Source organism: Callospermophilus lateralis, chromosome 3 (assembly GCF_048772815.1).
Source record: "Callospermophilus lateralis isolate mCalLat2 chromosome 3, mCalLat2.hap1, whole genome shotgun sequence".
NCBI classification, from domain to species: Eukaryota; Metazoa; Chordata; class Mammalia; order Rodentia; family Sciuridae; genus Callospermophilus; species Callospermophilus lateralis.
The window spans coordinates 12,433,599-12,451,994 of NC_135307.1; the positions used below are offsets into that span (position 1 = coordinate 12,433,599).

At 59.0% G+C, this 18,396-nt stretch overlaps 1 protein-coding gene across 1 annotated transcript in view; it reads left to right on the plus strand.

Annotated features, from left to right (window-relative positions):
• Positions 1 to 12,576: 12,576 nt before the first annotated feature.
• The window catches only part of Asb2 (ankyrin repeat and SOCS box containing 2), a 36,151-nt gene continuing 30,331 nt past the window's right edge, over positions 12,577 to 18,396 (plus strand). The window contains exon 1 of the mRNA XM_076849718.2: positions 12,577 to 12,870. The gene's annotated coding sequence lies outside the window, so the exon portion shown is untranslated. The remainder of the gene's footprint in view (positions 12,871 to 18,396) is intronic.

Consider the following 18,396-nt stretch of genomic DNA (forward strand, 5'->3'; position numbering starts at 1 on the left):
AAGCCTTTGCAGCGAGACCTCATTGTCACGCAGACGCACAGGGCCCTGCACGCAGAAGCCCCTGGTTAAGCCTCCGCCGTCACATCTTGAAACTCAGCGTCGTTTCCGAGCCAGCGCCTGCACTTTCACTGCGCGCTGGCCCTGCAGATTCTGGAGCAGCCCTGACCTGGGTCCTTGTCTGCAGAGTCTCAGCAGGAGGGAGAATGAATGCACCCATCTTCCCCGCAGAAACCTGTGGGCACCTCTGACCCAGGGATCGGGCACCAGGCACAGGGTTTGGTGCTTGGTCGATTCTTTTCAAAGCATCTGAAGTCACCCTCAGGACGGGGCTGGAGGTCTTGGCCTTTACAGGCCTCAATTCCGTTGGTTTCTGCAAAGTAGGGATGACCCAAGCTGGGGCTGTCTCTTTCTGCGTGGTCCAGTGTGAGCCTCGGGGTGCAGGCAGTCACCTCAGGACGGGCAGCGCAAAGCCACCTGTTCAGTGGTGAACGGAGACTGGACTGCGGGGTGAAGGGAACCAAGGTCTCGACAGGACAGCAGCAGCTCCCACGCAGGCCGGTGCCTGCTCCCCCCGGCCAGACGGTGGCCTCTCAGCTCTGTGACCTTGCTGCTGCGAGTCATGGGACAGGGGAGCAGGCCACGGACACCACCACAGGTTGGGAGTTAATGCTGGCCTTGACCTTCATGGGACCAGTCGAGAGGGAATCAGGTGTCCACTGCATGTGATGAGCGTCGCAGATACCGGAGTCCCCTTCATGTGCCCTCAGCATGACCACTGGGCACACAGCCCAGGCTTCCACTGCAGTCCTTGCCTGAGCCTCCTCTGTCCAGTATAGAGGCCACAGGGGCCGGGCCCAGAGGGAGCTCAAGGCCCAGCTCTGGACTCCCTCAACGGGCAAGTCAGAGGCCTGGCTGGGCGCTGTGGGCCGGCTCCCATTAGCCGGCTCCACTCCCGTCTCACTCCTCTGCTCCTTTGCCACCTTCTGTGGGTCCTGTTATGGTTTGGGTGTGACTTGTCCCCTAAATGGTGGAGACTTGGTCCTCAGTGTGGCTGTACTGAGGTGGTGGAAGCCAAGAGGGAGACACACTTCTGGTGGTAGAAGCTACAACCTGGGGAGACACACTTCTGACCTGGCCGAGCTGCCCACAGAGGCTGCCTGGGCCCAAATTCGCCGAAGGGAGGAGAAGCATTTGCTAATGAAGATCCTGGCCACATGCAGATGTTTCAAGAGGAAGGAAACCCCGCTGTTTGAGTCTTGGGGTTCATTTGTCACAGCAGCAAGCCTTAGCCAATGCAGAGGGCGAGAGGCGGGGTCTTGGTGCTTCCTGTTCTCATTGTCTGAGTGTCCTGAGCACACAGGCCCTTTAATCTCACTGCAGACTGGCTGCCTACAGGAATCATTATCCCCATTTTATGGATGAGGAAACTGAGGCTCAGAGGAGGAGACAGAAAGGGAATTCAACCTGACTCCAAAGCCACTTTGCAGTACATCTAAAGGCCCCACATCTTTCTAATTCCCTCTCTAGATGCCCTTGTCCTGGATCCCAACCCCCTCACACCTCTGCCACGCCACTGCCGATGGCCAGGACCTGCCGACGGGCCTATCCCTGTGGCCCTGGGGGCATCTGGGGCTGATATCAGGAAGCTAGGGAATGTCCTAGTCAATCTCCTCCCCTCCTCTTCTTTAGGCCACGGTTCCTGCTGCAGGGAAGACTCCGACCGTCAGCTAAGAAAGAAGCAGTCCTCACTCTGTCTCTGTGTGACACGGTGTGGGATTTCCAAACCCAGCTATTCCTGTGGCCGGGGTGGCTGAGAGGCGTGATGAGCATCAATCAGGAGCCCTGAGAGACGATTGTCCAATTGGGAAAGAAAGCCAAGAGGTGGATTTCAGGTAAGAAGCAGGTAATCACGTAGTGTAAGTATCTCCCACGTAGTATTTGGGACACACTTATACCACAGATAGTATTTGTTATCCATCGGAAATTTAAATCTAACTAGACATTTCTATATTTGATCTGATGATCCTTAGGTAAGACACGCCAGGCTCATGAAAAAGGTTGACCAAAGAGAAGTTATTGAAGGGACAGGGTCAAGGGCACCAAGAGAGGAGGCAGGGAGGGGGAGAGGTGACCCTGGGGACTGGTGAGAAGCTGCCCAGCTGGGGCTGCAGCCATGGAGGAGCCTGTCAGAACTGTGGCCCGAGACAGAGAAGCTAGAGCAAGAAACACCCGGTCCTGTCCCCGTCCTGTCCCCGTCCTGTCCACTGGAGCCTCCCATTGTCTGGACCCAGGCTCAAGCCTTAGCCAATGCAGATGGCAAGAGGCAGGGCCTCGGAGTGTCCTGGGAACAAGGAAGCCCAGGCAACACCCTATGCCACCAGCCGGGCACAGAGGGTGGAGCCTGGGTCTGGCAGCACCTGGGTGGCCAGTGTGGTCTGAAAAGGGAACCAGGTCTTAATCCTCCTTGGGCTCTGTCCCCTTGATGAGACTTAGAGGACTTTTCCTGCCAGGTCAGACACAGACGGGGAGGGCAGGTCAGAGGCCCAGATGCCACACGCAGGCCCCAGGTTCTCCAGCTGCCTCGGCTGAGCAAGAGGAGAGTCAAGGCCCAGCAGGTGTAGCCAGGTGTCCAGGGGCCCTCCGCCCTCAACGTCTTGCTCCATGGCTCATCAGGTTTTGGGGTCCTTCATCCAAAACCTTTCCCAAGATTTCTACCAACTTCCAGGGTTGGACTGCCCCCACCCAAGCCCCCTGCCCCTGAGCTGTCTCCACAGGCTTGTCCCACCCATGAGCTCCTGATGTTCACCCAAGGCTCAGGTCCCTGCTCTGACCCCGCCCACTAAGACCCCTTGCACTGAGCTGCAGAAATGAGAGAGGAGAGGTCAGGAATTCTGAGCTGCTTAGACGCTGCCCCTTGCCTCTCGTAGGATGCAATCCGACCCTTGGTGACGACGGCCGAGTGCGCTAACACAGGGCTGACCCCATTTTGCCCTACTCTTCCCTCTGCACTCTGGCCACATCTAGCTCCTGGGGGAGTCCCCGTAGGCCTGGACTTGTGCTGTGCCCTGGACCTGCATGCACCCACTTGTGCCCTGGACAAGGACAGCCTGGCAGCTTTGAGACCTCCCAATGCCCACTCCGCGCCTCCTCTAACTCCCGCCAATCCTCCATCCCTCCCCCGCGACCTCCCTCTCCCTCGCATCCTCACCCCATCCTTCCTCCAGGACCTCACGGTCCCCTTGCCCCCTGTACTGGCTCCCCTCCCCACCCCTCCTCCCTGCCCCCCTGCTCCCTCCTTCTCTGCCCAGCTGCCTCCCCTGGGCAGGGCCATCCGCCCCATGTGTTGGCCTCTGGCTCTTGGTTGGGCTTATGGAGTACAATTTGCGCCTTGAGGATAAAGATAATAATAGTTACATTTATTGGGCATTTGCCTGGAGCAGCCTCTGCCCTGAGCCTGCCCAGTGTGTTGCCTCATTTCAGACCCACCCCACCCCCACCCGCCCCACACCCCTGGAGGAAGGTGCTGCGGCCGTGACTCCCCTCCTGCAGGTGAGAAGTTGGGCACGGAAGGATGGGGCAGCCACCCAGCAGCCCCAGGTGTGGCGGGAAGATGGAGCCAAGCCCTGCGCCCACAGCCTCACACCAACTTCTCCCTGGGCCTGCCAGGGCCAAAAGGGCCCCTGGGCATCAAGGGGCATGAGGGTGGGGCACAGGTGGAGGTGGGAGGGAGAAATCAGACTGCGGGAGGCGTTTGGGGCTGACCCCGGAGACCCCACAAAGAAGACCAGGGATGTGATCAACGGGCGCCTGTTTTTATTTCCATAAGACCGGCCATTCCCTCTGGGAAAGCAGCAACCCTCAGGCCCCACAGACCCCTGGGTCAGAAACCAGGCCACTGGGCATCGGGGCCTGGAGATTATCCCAGGACGTGTGGCACAACAGACACTCGATCCTGTTGGGCCAAGAGTGACACTAAATATAGGGACAGAGGCCCTGAGGGCAGGGCAAAGTCTGAGAGGCCAGCTGGCCCGCCAGGAGGTCCCAGAGCAGCCCTTGCGTCAGTCAGCCTTGTCCCAGGAGTCTGGGCTGGCAGGGCCTGGCACATGGAGGGCAGCCACCCTCAGGGCATGCCTGGCGGTCGTGGGCGCTGGGCCTGGGTGCCTGGGTCACACGCTCTCCGGGGCCAGGCCAGGAACTATGACGGTGCAGTTTGTCGGGGACGGCCGGCTTCAGTGGCAACAAGAAAACCGGAAAGTGAGGGAGGAGAAGAAAGAAGGACCTGGCCCACGTTAGCCATGGGAACTTGGAAACATGGCCGAGGTGCGGAGCCCCCATCTCCCAGGGCAGCAGGAGTGGACCAAGGCCTGACTGCCTCAAGCCCCCGCCCTCCTCACCGGGTGGCAGCTCGTGCCAGGGTCCCCGAGCTTCCTGGAGCGCAGGCCTCACTGGCACCTGCTCCAGGCCGAGTGTGTGTACGAATGCCCAGGGCAGTCGCAGGAGCGTGTGCCCACTGGACCTGCGCAGCGGGCAGTTATTGGGAAACCATCTGCGACGAAGCTCGAGTCCCAAGATTCACAGACTCTTCCAAAATAATTATCCCATTTTTAAATTTCTGTATTTGGAATACTAAGGCAGGCTGATATGAATTCCCACTGGTTCCCAACTGGCATTGGGCTCTCAGAGAGCCAGGCTACGGGGACAGCAGGTCACGGCCACTCTGCAGGTTCAGAGGCGCTGAGTTCAGAGTCTACTCTGTGCTTGTCACAGCGCCACAGTGCGGTCTTTCCCCCACTTCTCAGGGATCCAGAGAGGGGAAAAGTTGGCCCAGGTTACATGGAACTTTCCAGAAGGGCCAAGATCAGCACACGGGGTCAGGCCCAAGTGCTTTCCGTCATGTCAGGTGTCCCTTGCATGTGTAGCGGTCAGTTTTCAGAACACACATGTGCACATACGTCACGATCCAGCAGCTCACACACGTGCCTCAGCAAACACACACCAGGACGAGGCGGAGAACTCAGAGAATAAGGGATCTGATCTGTGCTTAATACTTTTTTGTAAAACGGATTCATGCATCGGCCATCCTGCCAGCAGCTGGATGCCCACCCTCTGTTGCTCCGGGGTGAGGCCAGGGTGGCCACAGGCACCACGGAGCACAGGTGCAGCCCATGAGGCCCCCCAGTTTCCCCCTTTCCAGTCTAAAGAAGAACCCCCAACCTTCAAGGGGGTCACGGCGCTGCTCCTGGGTTGCTCTAACCCGGGTGAGAGGTTCCCCTGCCGGCCACCTGTGGAGTTCCTATAGGAGGAGTGGGGGAACTGCCCCAGAGTGAGAGGACAGGGCACAGGAAGGTAAAGAGGCCCCTGGGGACGTGCCATGGCCCTCCACCCAGCCCATCTGCAGGGGAGGCAGCGAGAGGCAGCGACAGCCCTGCACAGGACCAGAGCCATGGCTCCTGCCAGGCCCCACCAGCTCTGCCCGCTCCAGACTCAAGGAAGGTTTCCCCTTCCTCAGCAAGAGGCGACTCAGGGGCTGTGAGACCGCCCAGCTCTTCACCGCCCCTCCCTCAGTTCTCCGTGGGACACAGGCCTTGTGGCTGGGCCTCACCGTCACTGAGACTGGGCAGGGCCCAGGTGGACCTCTGTTCCTGTCCTTAACATCAGCATATAACGCCTCCCTCTCGGGATGGCCTGGCAAGTGCCCAGACCCCAGGAGGCGTGCTGGTGAGTGAGTGCCCTGCCTGTCCCTCCCATGTCAAGGTGACGGAGTCAGGCCTCCCTCAGGACCTCGCCCAGCCCCCCACCCCGTGTTCTCAGCCCCGCTCCCACCCAGAGCCCTGTCTCCCTTGGTGGACAGAGCTTCGGCCTCCCTTGGATGGCCAGGTCTGGCTGACCCTCTGTAACGCCACGTTGCTGGCCACTTAGGATTCCCTGAGGAGCAAGGCCCAGGTGAAAGGCTGAGAGCAGGGACCCTTCGCTGGCTGCCCCCGCAGAGGCACCAGAGGGGTAGCAGCTGTGTGTCTGCTGCTGGCTCCAGAGAGGCTGGACTGGGCCTGCCCCTTCCTTCCCCTCCCCGCAGCTGCAGCTAGGGCTGGAGGAGGCTGGTCCAGCCCTGCCCAGGGGCCAGGTGCTGTCACATCCAGCGGGAGAGGTAGGCCCAGCCCGCAGTGACTAGTCCCCAGGGAACGAGGCTGGGCCTACCACATTCTGGCCTTGTTGGGCCTTTGTGTCCAGTTGAAGGGCAACAGGCTGCTCCCAGCTCTGCTCTGAACATGTTTATGTTTATGGAAAACCTGTTTCCAGCAGTTAACTGGGGCCTGTGGCCACTCGGGCTTTAATGTCGTTCCCAAGACAACAGGTGATTCCGGGATGGCAAGACGCAGCCTTGGAGAGACCAAGTGACTGGGCCGGCCACCAGAGCCAGCAGCCTCTGGGACAGTCCAGCCACAGCCCATGGGCTACTTGAGCACCCATGAGTCCTGGCCCGTGGGAGACGCCTTTCCCTTCTGCAGGTGGCCTGGGGAGGAAGAAGCCGCTGGGTCCCGCGGGCAGTTTGGAATCCCACTTAATCCCCTAGGACCCTGGAGCTCTCACTTCTGCTATCGGGAGGGGAAACACCCAGAGACGGGGTCGGGGGCAGCTGGGGTCACACAGCAAGGGATCCCCAGACGCCAGGGCCCACGGGGAGCGCTGGGATTGCAAGCGACAGGCCTCTTCAGCAAGGGTGGCCAATTTGCCCAGGGCTAGCCCAGCATGGCCACCAGGCCTGGACCTTTTCCCATTGGACATTCCTCCTGGGAGGAAGTGGCAGCTCACACAGGCAGTCCCAAGGACGCCATGGGCAGGGACAGGGACTCGTGTGGAGGACACTTGGGAGAGTGTATGGGGGAGTGGGTTTAGAGCAGGGGGCTTCGAGGCCAGCTGAGGCCAAGGCTCTGCCTGTGCTGCCTGTCCTGCTGTCTGTCCCAGCTGGGCCGTTCTCAGCTGAAGCATCAGTCACGGCTCAGGAAGGCACCGGCAGCTGAAAACAGCCCCGCCCCCCTTACACCACGATTGGGTGTCCATCCATCTGTCTGTCGGTACTGGGGGTGGAACCCAGGGGCACCTTGCCACATGGCTACATCACCAGCCCTTTTAATTTTTTATCTGGAGACAGGGTCTTGCTAAGTTGCCCAGGCCGGCCTTGAACTTGGGATTCTCTGGCCTCAGCCCCCCGCTCCAGTCCCTGGGAATCCTGACACCTGGCTCAGGTCTGCTAATTCTGATGGACATTCTTACAAGACCCCGCTGGCTCCCCCTTTGCACGTATGTGCAGTATTCCAGAGAATGGCCCCGGCCCAGGAAGGCCTTGGGGGACCCAGGCATAGCAGGACGCACAGGAGGGGAACCCACCCCCCCATGCCACCCTGAGCCAGCTGCATGGCCCATCCCTGGGCCAGTGCCTTCCAGCCACTGCTGGGTGACGAAGCCTCATCCCAGGGTGCCCCCTCATCTGGGTGCAGGGTGCACATGAGGGTGTGGGTCAGGGTGCACTTTGACCCTCGTGGGTGGGGAGACCAGCTTTCTCCCTGCTCACCTGGACCCTCCCACAGCTGCCCCTTCCTCTTCCCAGGGCTTGGGGACTCTGTGTACCCTCCCCCTCCAGAGCACTGCCCAGGGCCCATGTTCCTCTTCACCTCAGTTATTTGAAACCAAAATAAACTGATATGGAGAGGCAGCCGGGCCGGGAGCCAGGATGCCAGGGCCCAGGGTATCGGATAGCGTTCCATCAGTGGGTCAGTCGTCCCAGGGTGTGGCACCGACCTGCGGCCAGCTCCCAGGATCCGGCTGCCCTTCCTTCTTGTGCTCTTTCCTTCCCTCCTTCCCAGAAGCGATGGCACTGTCACAGGAAAGTGTGCAGGTCTTCATTCCCCTCGGACCCTCCTAGGGTTGGGTCTCCTAAGATGCCTCTCCAGTGCACGTACACACACACACACACACACACACACATGGACATACACACGCACACACACACACACACACACACGCACATGCACATGCACACACACACACACCCCTTTATTCAGGAGAATTCAGATTAAAATAAACGCATGAACTTGGAGAGAAGTCTGGAAGGGAAAGGCCTGGGGACTCTGTGTGTGTGTGTGTGTGTGTGTGTGTGTGGCCAGAGGCCTCTCTGGGATTGACAGACAGCAGCAAGTCCTTTCCCACTCTGCCCACACAGTGCTGTGTGAGTCCAAGCACACCACCATAGTTTACTGAGCACCTACTATGTGCCAGGCAGTACTGAAGGCAGTGAGCCCAGGGAGGAAGTATTCTGCTTGAGAGAAACAGGCAGTAAAGCGGTGCCGATCGTGTGTCATTGGGCAGGGGCGAAGAGTGAGCGCCAGAGAGAAGTCAAGCTCTGTGGGGCTGGAGAACGGGGCAGGCAGGTTCTATGTAAGGACAGGAGAGATTGCCCTGGGGCCTCCCGAGTCCTGTGGGTGACCCCTTGGTGGGCCACCTTCTTCCTCCTCTGTGTCTCTCTGTCTTCGGGTCCTTCCTGACTTCACACGGGCCTTCCCTGGAGAACTATTCCTAGCACCACCTCTGAACCTCGCGCCAAGCTGGGGACCCTGGAAAAGCTCCAGAGATGGCTGAGGCCAGGCTTTCTCGAATGTTCGCTGGAATTTGTCATCATGGACATGCAAATTAATGTCCATCAGAATGGAGGACGTGCAGCGGAGGGACAGCCAGGTGGTGTGGCTGTGGACGAACTGGAACTCCTGTTCCTGGCTGACCGGAGGAAACGGGCACACAGGCCTCCTGAACCGCCAAACCCAACACAGAGCTAAGTGCCGCCCAACACAGGGCTAAGGGCCGACCCCGCGCTCCCCTCCCAGGTGTGTGCCGCAGGAACGGCGATGGCACTGGGGTAGAGGTTCACGGCCACCCCCTTCATCGTCTCCCAAGGCTCCAGTCCACCCGCAGTAGGTGGGTAAATTGTCACCTAGTCATAGTGAGACATCCACGCAGAGATCACAGCGAACCCTCGACAGCTAGGTGGACCCACGCGGGCGAATCTCCCTGTGTCCACCTCCAAGGATGCAGGATTCATTCACATGAGTTCAAAACAACGGCGCCCAGGGACGGGTGGGGTGGCCGAGCCCGGGGGCGGGACAAAAGGGCAGCTGCCGGGTGATTGAAATACTCTCTTTTGGATTCAGAGGCTGGAGTGTCCAGTTGGTGAAGATGTGTTGAGCTCTACTGTGGGTCTGTTAAGCTTTTAATAAAAAATTTAAAAACCAGTGCTGTGTGGGCCTCGATGAGTTAGGCCCGAGTCTCTGGGGCAGACGCGGGCGCAGGGACGGTTAGTACAACTCTAACGGGTACGCAGGCCTGGCCCTCACCCCGTGAGCCTGACTTGCTCATTTTGAGATGAACAACTGCGGTTCAGAGCGGGAGGTGACAGGCTCGAGGACAGAGCAGGGCAGCACGATGGCCAGGCCTGGATCTAGCACAGTTCTTTCTATGGCCGCACTGTTCACCTTCTCCATTGAATCAGTGCCCAGAGACCGTCCCTGCCTCTGTCGGAGAGAACTTGAACTTTAGGAAACTGGCGTCTGATTCTATGGACCACGGTTCCCACCGGCCTAGTTTTCAATGTGTGAGTTATTTTGTGCCTTATTTGCTGGGTGACCTGAGAGAAGGCACAGCACCTCTCTGGACCTCAACTGGGAAATGAGGGCTCTGGACACCAGGACAGCCAAGAGCTCTTTCAGTTGGAAAGATCACAACTGAGACACAGTCTAAGCTAAGCCTATGGTCGGAGAAGTTCAGGAACTTGGAAAAGATTTAGGATTGCATTCTCCCATAAACAGGCCAAAAAAAAAAAAAAAAAAAAAAACCCTAATCAAACTAGATTGAATCTTTTTCTCCATGGAAATGAAGACAAGTGGAAATGTGAGGAAGCCCAGGCTCTCCCACTCTGACCCCCTCAGGAGAGCCGTGTGGGAAAGAGTGACAGCCGATTTTCAGTCTGGTTCCTGCATATGTCCAATGTCCCTGTCCTCAGTGGCACAAAACAGCCATTTATTATGACATTGTGCTGTTGATTAACACAATATTCCTTCACGATGGGAGTGAGCACGGGGTCCTGGATCTGGGTGGTGCTGGGCAGGGGCCCAGGGTGGCCCTCCACCTCCTGGAACCTCTCTGAGTGGCCTGTGGTTGGTCCCTCCTGTGGAAAGGCACGGCTCTCGTGTGGCCCAGTGAAGGAGACGGTGCTGGGGGTCAGGGATCGGGGTTCAGACCTTGGCTCTGCCCCAGTGACACACTTGATGTCCTCCTCTGGACACTGGGCCTCGTGCATGAGTCCTGTGCCCTGAGAGCAGAAGTCCGAGTCTCCGATGGGGAGAGAAGGAGAAAGACCCCAGCCAGGTTGATCCCAGTGTGCGCCTGGAGAGACCTTCACGCTTGGGATGCTGGCCCCATCTGAAACCCCAGCCAGGAGCACATGGACCCTGAGCAGGTGCGTGCACAGTGGGACGCGGTGATGCTAGACTCCTTGGTATGGGGGCAGGGGGCAGAGGGCAGGGGGCAGAGGGCAGAGGGCAGAGGGCAGAGGGCAGAGGGAGCGCTGTCCGCCAGTCTGCAGGATGCATGTGTGTTGGGCGTTCTCCTAGCAGGTTCTTTTCCTAAGGGATCCGATACACAGAAGCCTCTCCCCTAGGGAATTTTCCCATGCTGCCCCAAGATTTACACTGCCCTTTACGTGGCGCACAGAGCTGTGGCTGAAAGCACAGGGTTTTGCCTGAGGCCTAAGGCATTCCAAGGGCCAAACAGTCATGAATCAATTGTGGGACTGTGACAGGCTGCTTCTGAGCCTCAGTTTCCCCAGCTGTGAAATGGAGCAATGGTAGCCCTACTTGGAGGGTTTTCACAAGTGCAGCAGAACAACGTTCATAGTCTAATCAGCGAGCCCAGCCAAACCCTGCCCTGCTGTACACCCCTGGGCGTTTCCTGTCCCCGAGACTCCACACACAACTTGGGTTCTTGATTTTCTCCCTTCCTCCCTCCCTCCCTCCCTCCTTCCCTTCCTTCCTTCCTTTCTTTTTTCTACCAGAGATTGAACTCTGGGGCACTCAACCACTGAGCCACACCTCCAGCCCTTTTTTTGTTTTATCTAGAGACAGGGTCTCGCTGAGTTGCTCAGGTCCTCAATAAGTTGCTGAGGCTGGTCTTGAACTTGTGATCCTCCTGCCTCAGCCTCCTGAGCTGTGGGATTTCAGGGGTGCCCCACTGTGCCTGGCTAGTTCTTGATTTTCAAATGCCAAGTTCAGGAATGAGACAGAAAGGTTTGAAGGCCGAGCTTCCCCAGCTCTCTAGATACGAGAAGTTTGTACTGAGAGGGCAAAGCAGGGGGCACCTAACGGGGGCCTGGGAGGTGACCCTGGTTCCTCCCCAGGTCAAATCCGCAGAGGGGGTTGGTGGTAGTCGGTGAGCAGAGAAAATTGTGTTTCACCTCCAGCAAGGAGCCCCAGGAAGCAGCAAGATGCAGAGAGACGCCTCCAGTCTAAGCTGGTCTTGGTCTTACCCCCAGGAGAATCTGCAAACAGCACAGAGCCCTCCCCCCTCCCCACCACAGCACGTGGTCTGGAAGGATGTGTTTGAGATGACCTCCAGACTGTCCCAGCTAGGGTGGTACACGACACAGCAGGTGCCGGAGTAGCTGGGAGACATCCCGGGCACCCATGATGCCCCTCCCATCCCTGGCGAACCTTGGCTCAGCCCTGGACACCTGGCGTCTGAGATTTATCTCCTCGTGGAACATTGGAAGTGAGGGTCGTGGCATCCCAACTTTCCTGAGTTTGAGTTGAGGAGGAATCTGATGGTTGTCCTAAATCCCATGTCCTCCAAGAGGAAGGGGGCTTAGAAACGGAAATCATTTTCCACGCAGAGAGGTGGACCATGGCACCTCCGGGCCCCCACCTCTGGGGCCTGTGATCTGACTTGCCTATGGCCCTGTGAGCACCTGGCAGTGCCTGGGCACGTCCTGGAGGCTTGGTGGATGGCCATGTGTGCCATCCCCCTGCCTCAGGGACGGCAGTATCCCCCAGGCCTGGAGGGAGTGGTCCTTCTGGCCTGTGAGTCTGCCCAGAGCTCGCCCACATGCTTCTGTGTGTGGTGACTGCTTAGTTAGTGTCCCACCCTTTATCCCCTGCCCCCTCCACAGTGTCCAGCAACAGGACACCCGGTGTCTCCGAACACCAGGCTGTGCCATCTGCACTGACCCTTCGTTTCCCAGAGGCCTTCGGTGCCGACTCCTCAGCCCCTTCTCTTCCCTCAGCCGCCCCTCCGGCCGTCCCCTGTGTTGTGGGCCACCCTAGCGGGGACAGTCTGGAGGCCATCTCTTCTCCCTGGCTCTTGCCTCTTTCCCGACTCCCTGCCTCTCGTTCTCCTTCCCTGCTTCTCTGGGGCTCACCCTCTGCATCTCTCTCCTCTCTCGCTCCCTCCTGGGTAGTTCCAGAAACATACCCATATATGGCCTCCATGTCAAGGATCACAACTGGTGACATCACGTGAGGGCCCACGTTCCGAGATGCTCTCCCAAGTGAGAGTCCGGCTCTAATCCACCCGGAGGATCGGAAGGGGCCCCGCAGCTTCCTCTGTGCCGTCTTCAAACAGGAAATCTGAGATTCCGAGCACCGTATAGCTTGGCTCGCCATCAGTGGTCATGCGGTGGGCCCGAAATAAACTCCCTGCTTCAAAGGAGCGCGTCACCCAGCTGCCTGGCACAGCAGCCCGAAGCGCAGGGCCAGGGCAGAGGGACAGCTCTGGGCTCTGAATTCTCACACTCTCAGGAGAGCTCCGCGAGTCCCGGTTCCGGTCTAACAGGTAACGCAGCCCCACCTCCCCTGCCGTGGGGACCTGCCAGCTGTCCTGCAGTGGGACCTCTTGATGCTCTGTCTGCTGCTGTTCTCTGGAGTCCTGCAGCCCATTTGGGGTCTGAGGGACAGAGAACTGGCAACTTGCATGTACTTATCCGTTCTTCTGGAGGACTCCTGCCTAGCTGGGCACTCTGCTGGGACCGTCTAGAACTAGAAATGCAGAAGGGGCTGTCACTGATGCTACTGTTGGGTCCCCAGGTCTCGGCAACATCTGTGTCTGACAAATGTCTTTGGGACTGGTCTCAGGTCATGTGAACAAACAGATGCTTTCACGCAGGGGACTCCAGTGAGCGCAGCCTCCCCGAGGGCTTGGGCGTGCGCCGGAGTTTGGGGTCCTGAGTAACCGAGGTGCCGTGGGCTCCACCTGCAGCCTCTTGGGGTTCAGGAGAGGAAGCAGGGAGGAGGGTTCTCCAGGTGGGGTCCACAGCTGGGGGTAGGGAAGCGAGCAGACTCCTTACATGTGCACATCCATGATGGCACAAGGGCACGTTTAAAGAGGTGACGTCCTTCAGCAGGACAGGGGGGATGTCATGGGGTGGGGCGAGGGGCCAGGTGTGGGAACAGCTGGGACAAAGCAGACCGGACAGTGGCCTGATGATGGTGGAGGGGCGCTGCAGGGAGGCCGAGCGGGCAGCTGGAACATGCTCTAGAGGTTCTCTCCCCTCAACACCATCTTCCAGAAGTGTTTGAGCAGAGGAGAGGAGGGTGGATCTGACCAGGCCTCTCCGGGGAAGGCAGGGGGTGGACGGGCACGAGAAGCAGAGGCAGCAACGGAGGGGAGGGGAGGTAAATGGCAGGGGCTGCTGGCTGAGGCCCTGGGCAGGGCAGGAGGGACCCTCCCTGAAGGAAAAGCCCCTCTCGTGAGGGGAGGCTCCAGGGAATTCCAGGGGGTCCAGCCAGCTGGGACGAGCCGCACGGCCTCCTCCAGGGCTGCAGGGACCCCTCAGTGCCACCCAACCTGCTTCCTCTGTGCACAGACAGGCCAGGGCGGGGGGCCTCCTGGCAGCACGGGGTGGGGGCCGCCATCATCCACCCATGGCGATGTTAGAATGAGGAATAGCACCAGAGGTGCCAGGAGCTGCCACTGGGCACAGAGGACGACCAGGCAGCGGCCCGGGCACTTGTGGTGAACCCTCTCGTTGACTCTTCTCAAAGTCGCCAGGAGCTAGAGATGATTGCTGCTCCCATTTTTCAGATGTGGAATCAGAGGTTATGAGGGGGTGAGTCCTGCCCAAGGCTGGACAGCTACAAGGTATTGGAGGCAGGATTCGAACTCTGGCCTCTGAGCCTCCAGGGCCTACCTTCTAAGTCACCACCTCCTCTGGCCTCTCTGGGGGCGGGGACAGTGGGAATCAGCACCTTCGTGCCCCCAGCTGAAATGTCCCTGGCACTGCCCCGGCATCATAAGGTGCCCATGTATCGTGCACAGGCAGGACCTAAAAGAGCCTTCCAGAAGGAGGCACAAAAATACCCCGGGCCCGCCCAGTGGCCTTCCTTCTGAGCTGCCAAGGCCAGGCTGCCTGGAGGTGGCATCTGTCACAGAGTTCTCTGAGTCTCTAGGCCCCTCCCCTCAACACCATCTTCTGGAGTAACCAGTGCTTAATAATATAAACGAGGCCCACGTGCTTGGGGTGGACAGGGAGGCTGGTGGAGCTAGTGGTGAAGTAGTCGCCGGATTCCTAACCCGAGTTCCTGTTCGGGCTTTATTTTAAAGAAAGGAACACAGGACAGGAAAGGTAGGAGGAGAGAGGAGAGAGGGAAAGCATGGAGGAGAGAAGGAAAGATCCAAACCAGAGGGGAGAGGGGAGAGGACAGGAAGGGCCTCGGCGTAGGGGAGGGATCCAGCTTAGAAGATTCCGGGCCAGGCCTGCAGCTGGGGTGCTGGGAGGGCTCCCCTGCCTCGCCTGAGCCTTCCCACCTGCTCCCAGACCCCTGTGTCCTGCCACCCAGGGGACCAGGAAGAGGGTCCAGAGCCTCGTGCTGCCCATGGACAGAACAAGGCCAGGCAGGGCACTTGGGCTGGGGAGCTGGACAGGGGTGGGTACAGCCACTGTTGTTATTTTTGAGGCTCAGAGGTGGACGGGCCAGCCCCGCCCACCCATCTCTGCCACCCTTGGCCGCTGGCATAGCTGGCAGAGCCTGGCATTCCTAGAGCCCTGGCAGAAACTGGGTCAGGGGCCTGGAATGCTGTGTCCAGCACTGTATGTGTCTGAGCCACACTGATGGGTCTGGCTGCAGGGAGGACAGGGGCCTGGGACAAGGGCCAGTCCTTGCAGGGCCAGGAGGCAGGGAAGGGCCCCTCCACCCAGGAGGCTGAGAGGAAGGTGACCTGCCGGCCTGTTGGTCAACGGCGTGGGCCCAGAGAAACAGGACGGAAACTTGGCGGCCACCCATGTCTTCCCCATGCTGCTCCCGGGCACCGCCTGAGGCTGTGGGTCTGCGCAGGACACAGAAAAGAGACTTTCTCATGGTTTTATTTATTCCCTCTCTCCTCTGGCTCTCTTTCTGGGCAGCTTCCTGGGTTCCTGGCAGGCCAATCAACAAATAAGCCACCTAGCTGCACTGTCAGGGTCCCAGACTCTGCAGAGGGCCACCCAGCTTTGGGTGAGCAAGGGGAAGCCAAGGGCGCTCCGTTCGGCTGGAGCCTTGGCCTCGGTTTCCCCTCCTGTACAATGGGCAGGGGCCTGGGTCATGCTGGAGTGGGAGCGGAGCCAGGTTTGGACAGGTTTGGGTCTGGCTGCTCCACCTCGGGCTGGGTGCACCCTCTCTCGGTGCCTCAGTTTCTCTCCATACAAAGGACAAAGGGGCCCGGCATGGTGGGGTCTGGAGTCTGAGCAGAGTCCTGGGTCGTCTGGTGACTCTGGTGACACCTTCAGAAGCCCCAAGGCCTGGCACCCAAAGCCAGCGTGCAAGAGTCTTCCGTTGGCCACTGGGAGGGCATGTTAGGTTCTTCAGCAGCTGTGAGGCCCTGGACAGAGGCCTGTCCGCTCCGGCCCCTGCCAAGGCCACCCGGGACTTTGCCTAGAGCCCTTCCTGGGGGCCGAGGGCTGGGGGGCCCTGTCCTCCACCGAGGCCAGTCGCTCCTTCTCCAGGGTAGAAACCTCCTGCGGGGCGAGGTTAGAGTCAGAGGGATGACCCCTTGCCAGGTTCAGAGGGTCAGATGAAAAGAGGGGACCAGCAGATGGAGTCGGAGCCCCTCTGCTCCTTACATTCTGCACCTCCGTCTCCCCATCTGCATGTGAGACGCTGATGCTCCCGGGTGCTGAGAGGTCAAAGGCTTCCGCCCAAGGCAGCAGCTATGACCCTGCCAGGGACCCACAGGAGCCAGCGTATTTTTTATTGTTTTGGCGTTAAAGCAAAGGGACCCAGGACCTGGCTGTCTACATCCACAGTCCCAACTGGAAGGACCCCTCTGGTCTGGGGCTGGTGGATTTGAAAGATGGGTTTTGACAGCAGGACGGGGCCCTGAACAGAACAGGGCTGATACTGGGGCCAAGGACAGCCTGCGGTGATTCCCCTCCTCCTCCTGGGTCCCCAGGTAGCCCAAGCAGCAGCTCTCAGGACTGCCTCTGGCTAGGGCTATGTGACTTTTGAGAGACCCTGAAAATCCTGCAACCGATCTGCAGATGGCACGTCTGATGTGTATCTTGTATATTCATCCTTCGGTATCTCTGGGGCCTTGGTTTCAGGACCCCCCTGCAGATGTCCACATCCGGGGAAAAGTCTCCTGTATGAGACGTCAGGGTGTCTGCCCAGGTCCTTTGGACCCCCCACCATCTCCAGGTGATTCGTGATAGTGCATTCAACCTGGACACTACATGAATAGTTGTCATGGGTGTTGCTCACAGAACAATGACAGGGAAAAAGTCAGTGCATGTTCAGAGTCGTTGGAACAATTCTTTTTCCTGGATATTCCTGATCCATGTTGTTTAAATGCCTGGACACGGAACCCACAAATACAGAGGAGGACTGAATAAATATATATGCATATTATATAAGGAATTTTTATATGGTAGATGGCTCAAGCTGCAAACATATGTATAATATCCATTCATCTTCAGGCTTTTAAATGTATGAATATATATTCATTCTCCAATTTGACTCCAGCCTTTACTTAAATCTTAAAAAACAGCTGAAAGCTGCAGTTGGTTACCTGAGATGAGAACCTGAAGTCAGGCACACCGCCCTCTCTCCCTGCCGCTTTCTCCCTGGGTGTCCTCCGTCTCCCCATCTGCAGGATGGGGGCAACACCACCTTCTCATGGAATCGTGCGGTGAGCAGGGAAGGTCATGGCAAGCCCGGCTCACTGCTACCATTTCTGAGGGTGGCAAGTGGCTCTGAACCCTGGGCCCTGCCTTCACTGGAGGCCCCGCACACTTACGTGCCCCTACCGCTAAGGGACTACAGGCTCCCTGAGAGGCCCGTCTTGTCATTGTAAGTGGTGGCCTCATGCAGAAATCCAGGCCCAGGATTGAGAGGCGTGGGGTGGACCAGGTCCTTCCAAAGTTCCAGGGCAGCAGATCCTGAGTGCAGGAGGGCGGAGGGGGCAGGAGGACCCTCAGACGGGTGCATCCTGCACCCAGGCAGGCTCCAGGGAGGTGGCGTGCTTCCCCAGCTCCCCCATCCCTGACCTTGTGCCTGACCTTGGGACCTGTGGCCTGGGAGACACGGTCCCTGCTGTCCAAGGAAGGCCTTGGAGCTGGCTCCAGCTCGGGCTAGTTCTCCGTGAGGAGAGCCCAGGAGAATCCCACCCTCATTCAGCCTCCCTGAAGGCTGCCGTGGGCTGCGCGGCCTCTGCACAGGGACGGGTTGACCCTTGTCACCTGCTTTCTGGGGTCAGGGCAGAGAGTCGCTGCACTTGGGGCCATTAGGGGCCTGATGCTGCTCACACTGTGACCTCATCTCCTCTGAAAACAGCTGCCAGATGCTACCATTGTCTCCACAGGTGGCAAAGTGAGGCACCGGGTGTCGGTGACCTGCTGCCCCTCATGCGGCCAGTAGATGGCAGAGCAGAGCTGGACTCTGGGCAGTGGGGCACCAGGCCACACCGTCATGGCCACCCTGCGAGGTGAAGGCTGGCCTCCACAGGCGTGATCCTCATCAGGACTCCATGGTTTACTCACGGTCCACCCAGCAGCTATTGAACACCCACAGTGTACCTGGCCTCGGGTAGGTCCTGGGGTCACACACAAAGGTGACGCAGTCCTGCTCTTCAGAAGTTTCTGGATCCTAGAGGGAGCAGGCCCACTGCCGGCAGCCAGAGGAACGTGAGGAACCCTTGGACACACACCTCTGAGGAGGCCGATCCACCCTGGGCCCAGGGGCGCTGGCCCTTCCCGCCGAGGCCCTGGCCTCTGGCTTCTTGGGCAGGTCGCCACCTCCAGCCTCCTCTGGTATAAAATGAAGACTCAGCAACTGTCACCACGAGGGGAGGCAGAGTCACAGGGGTGGCGAGCGTGAGCGCCCGGGCTAC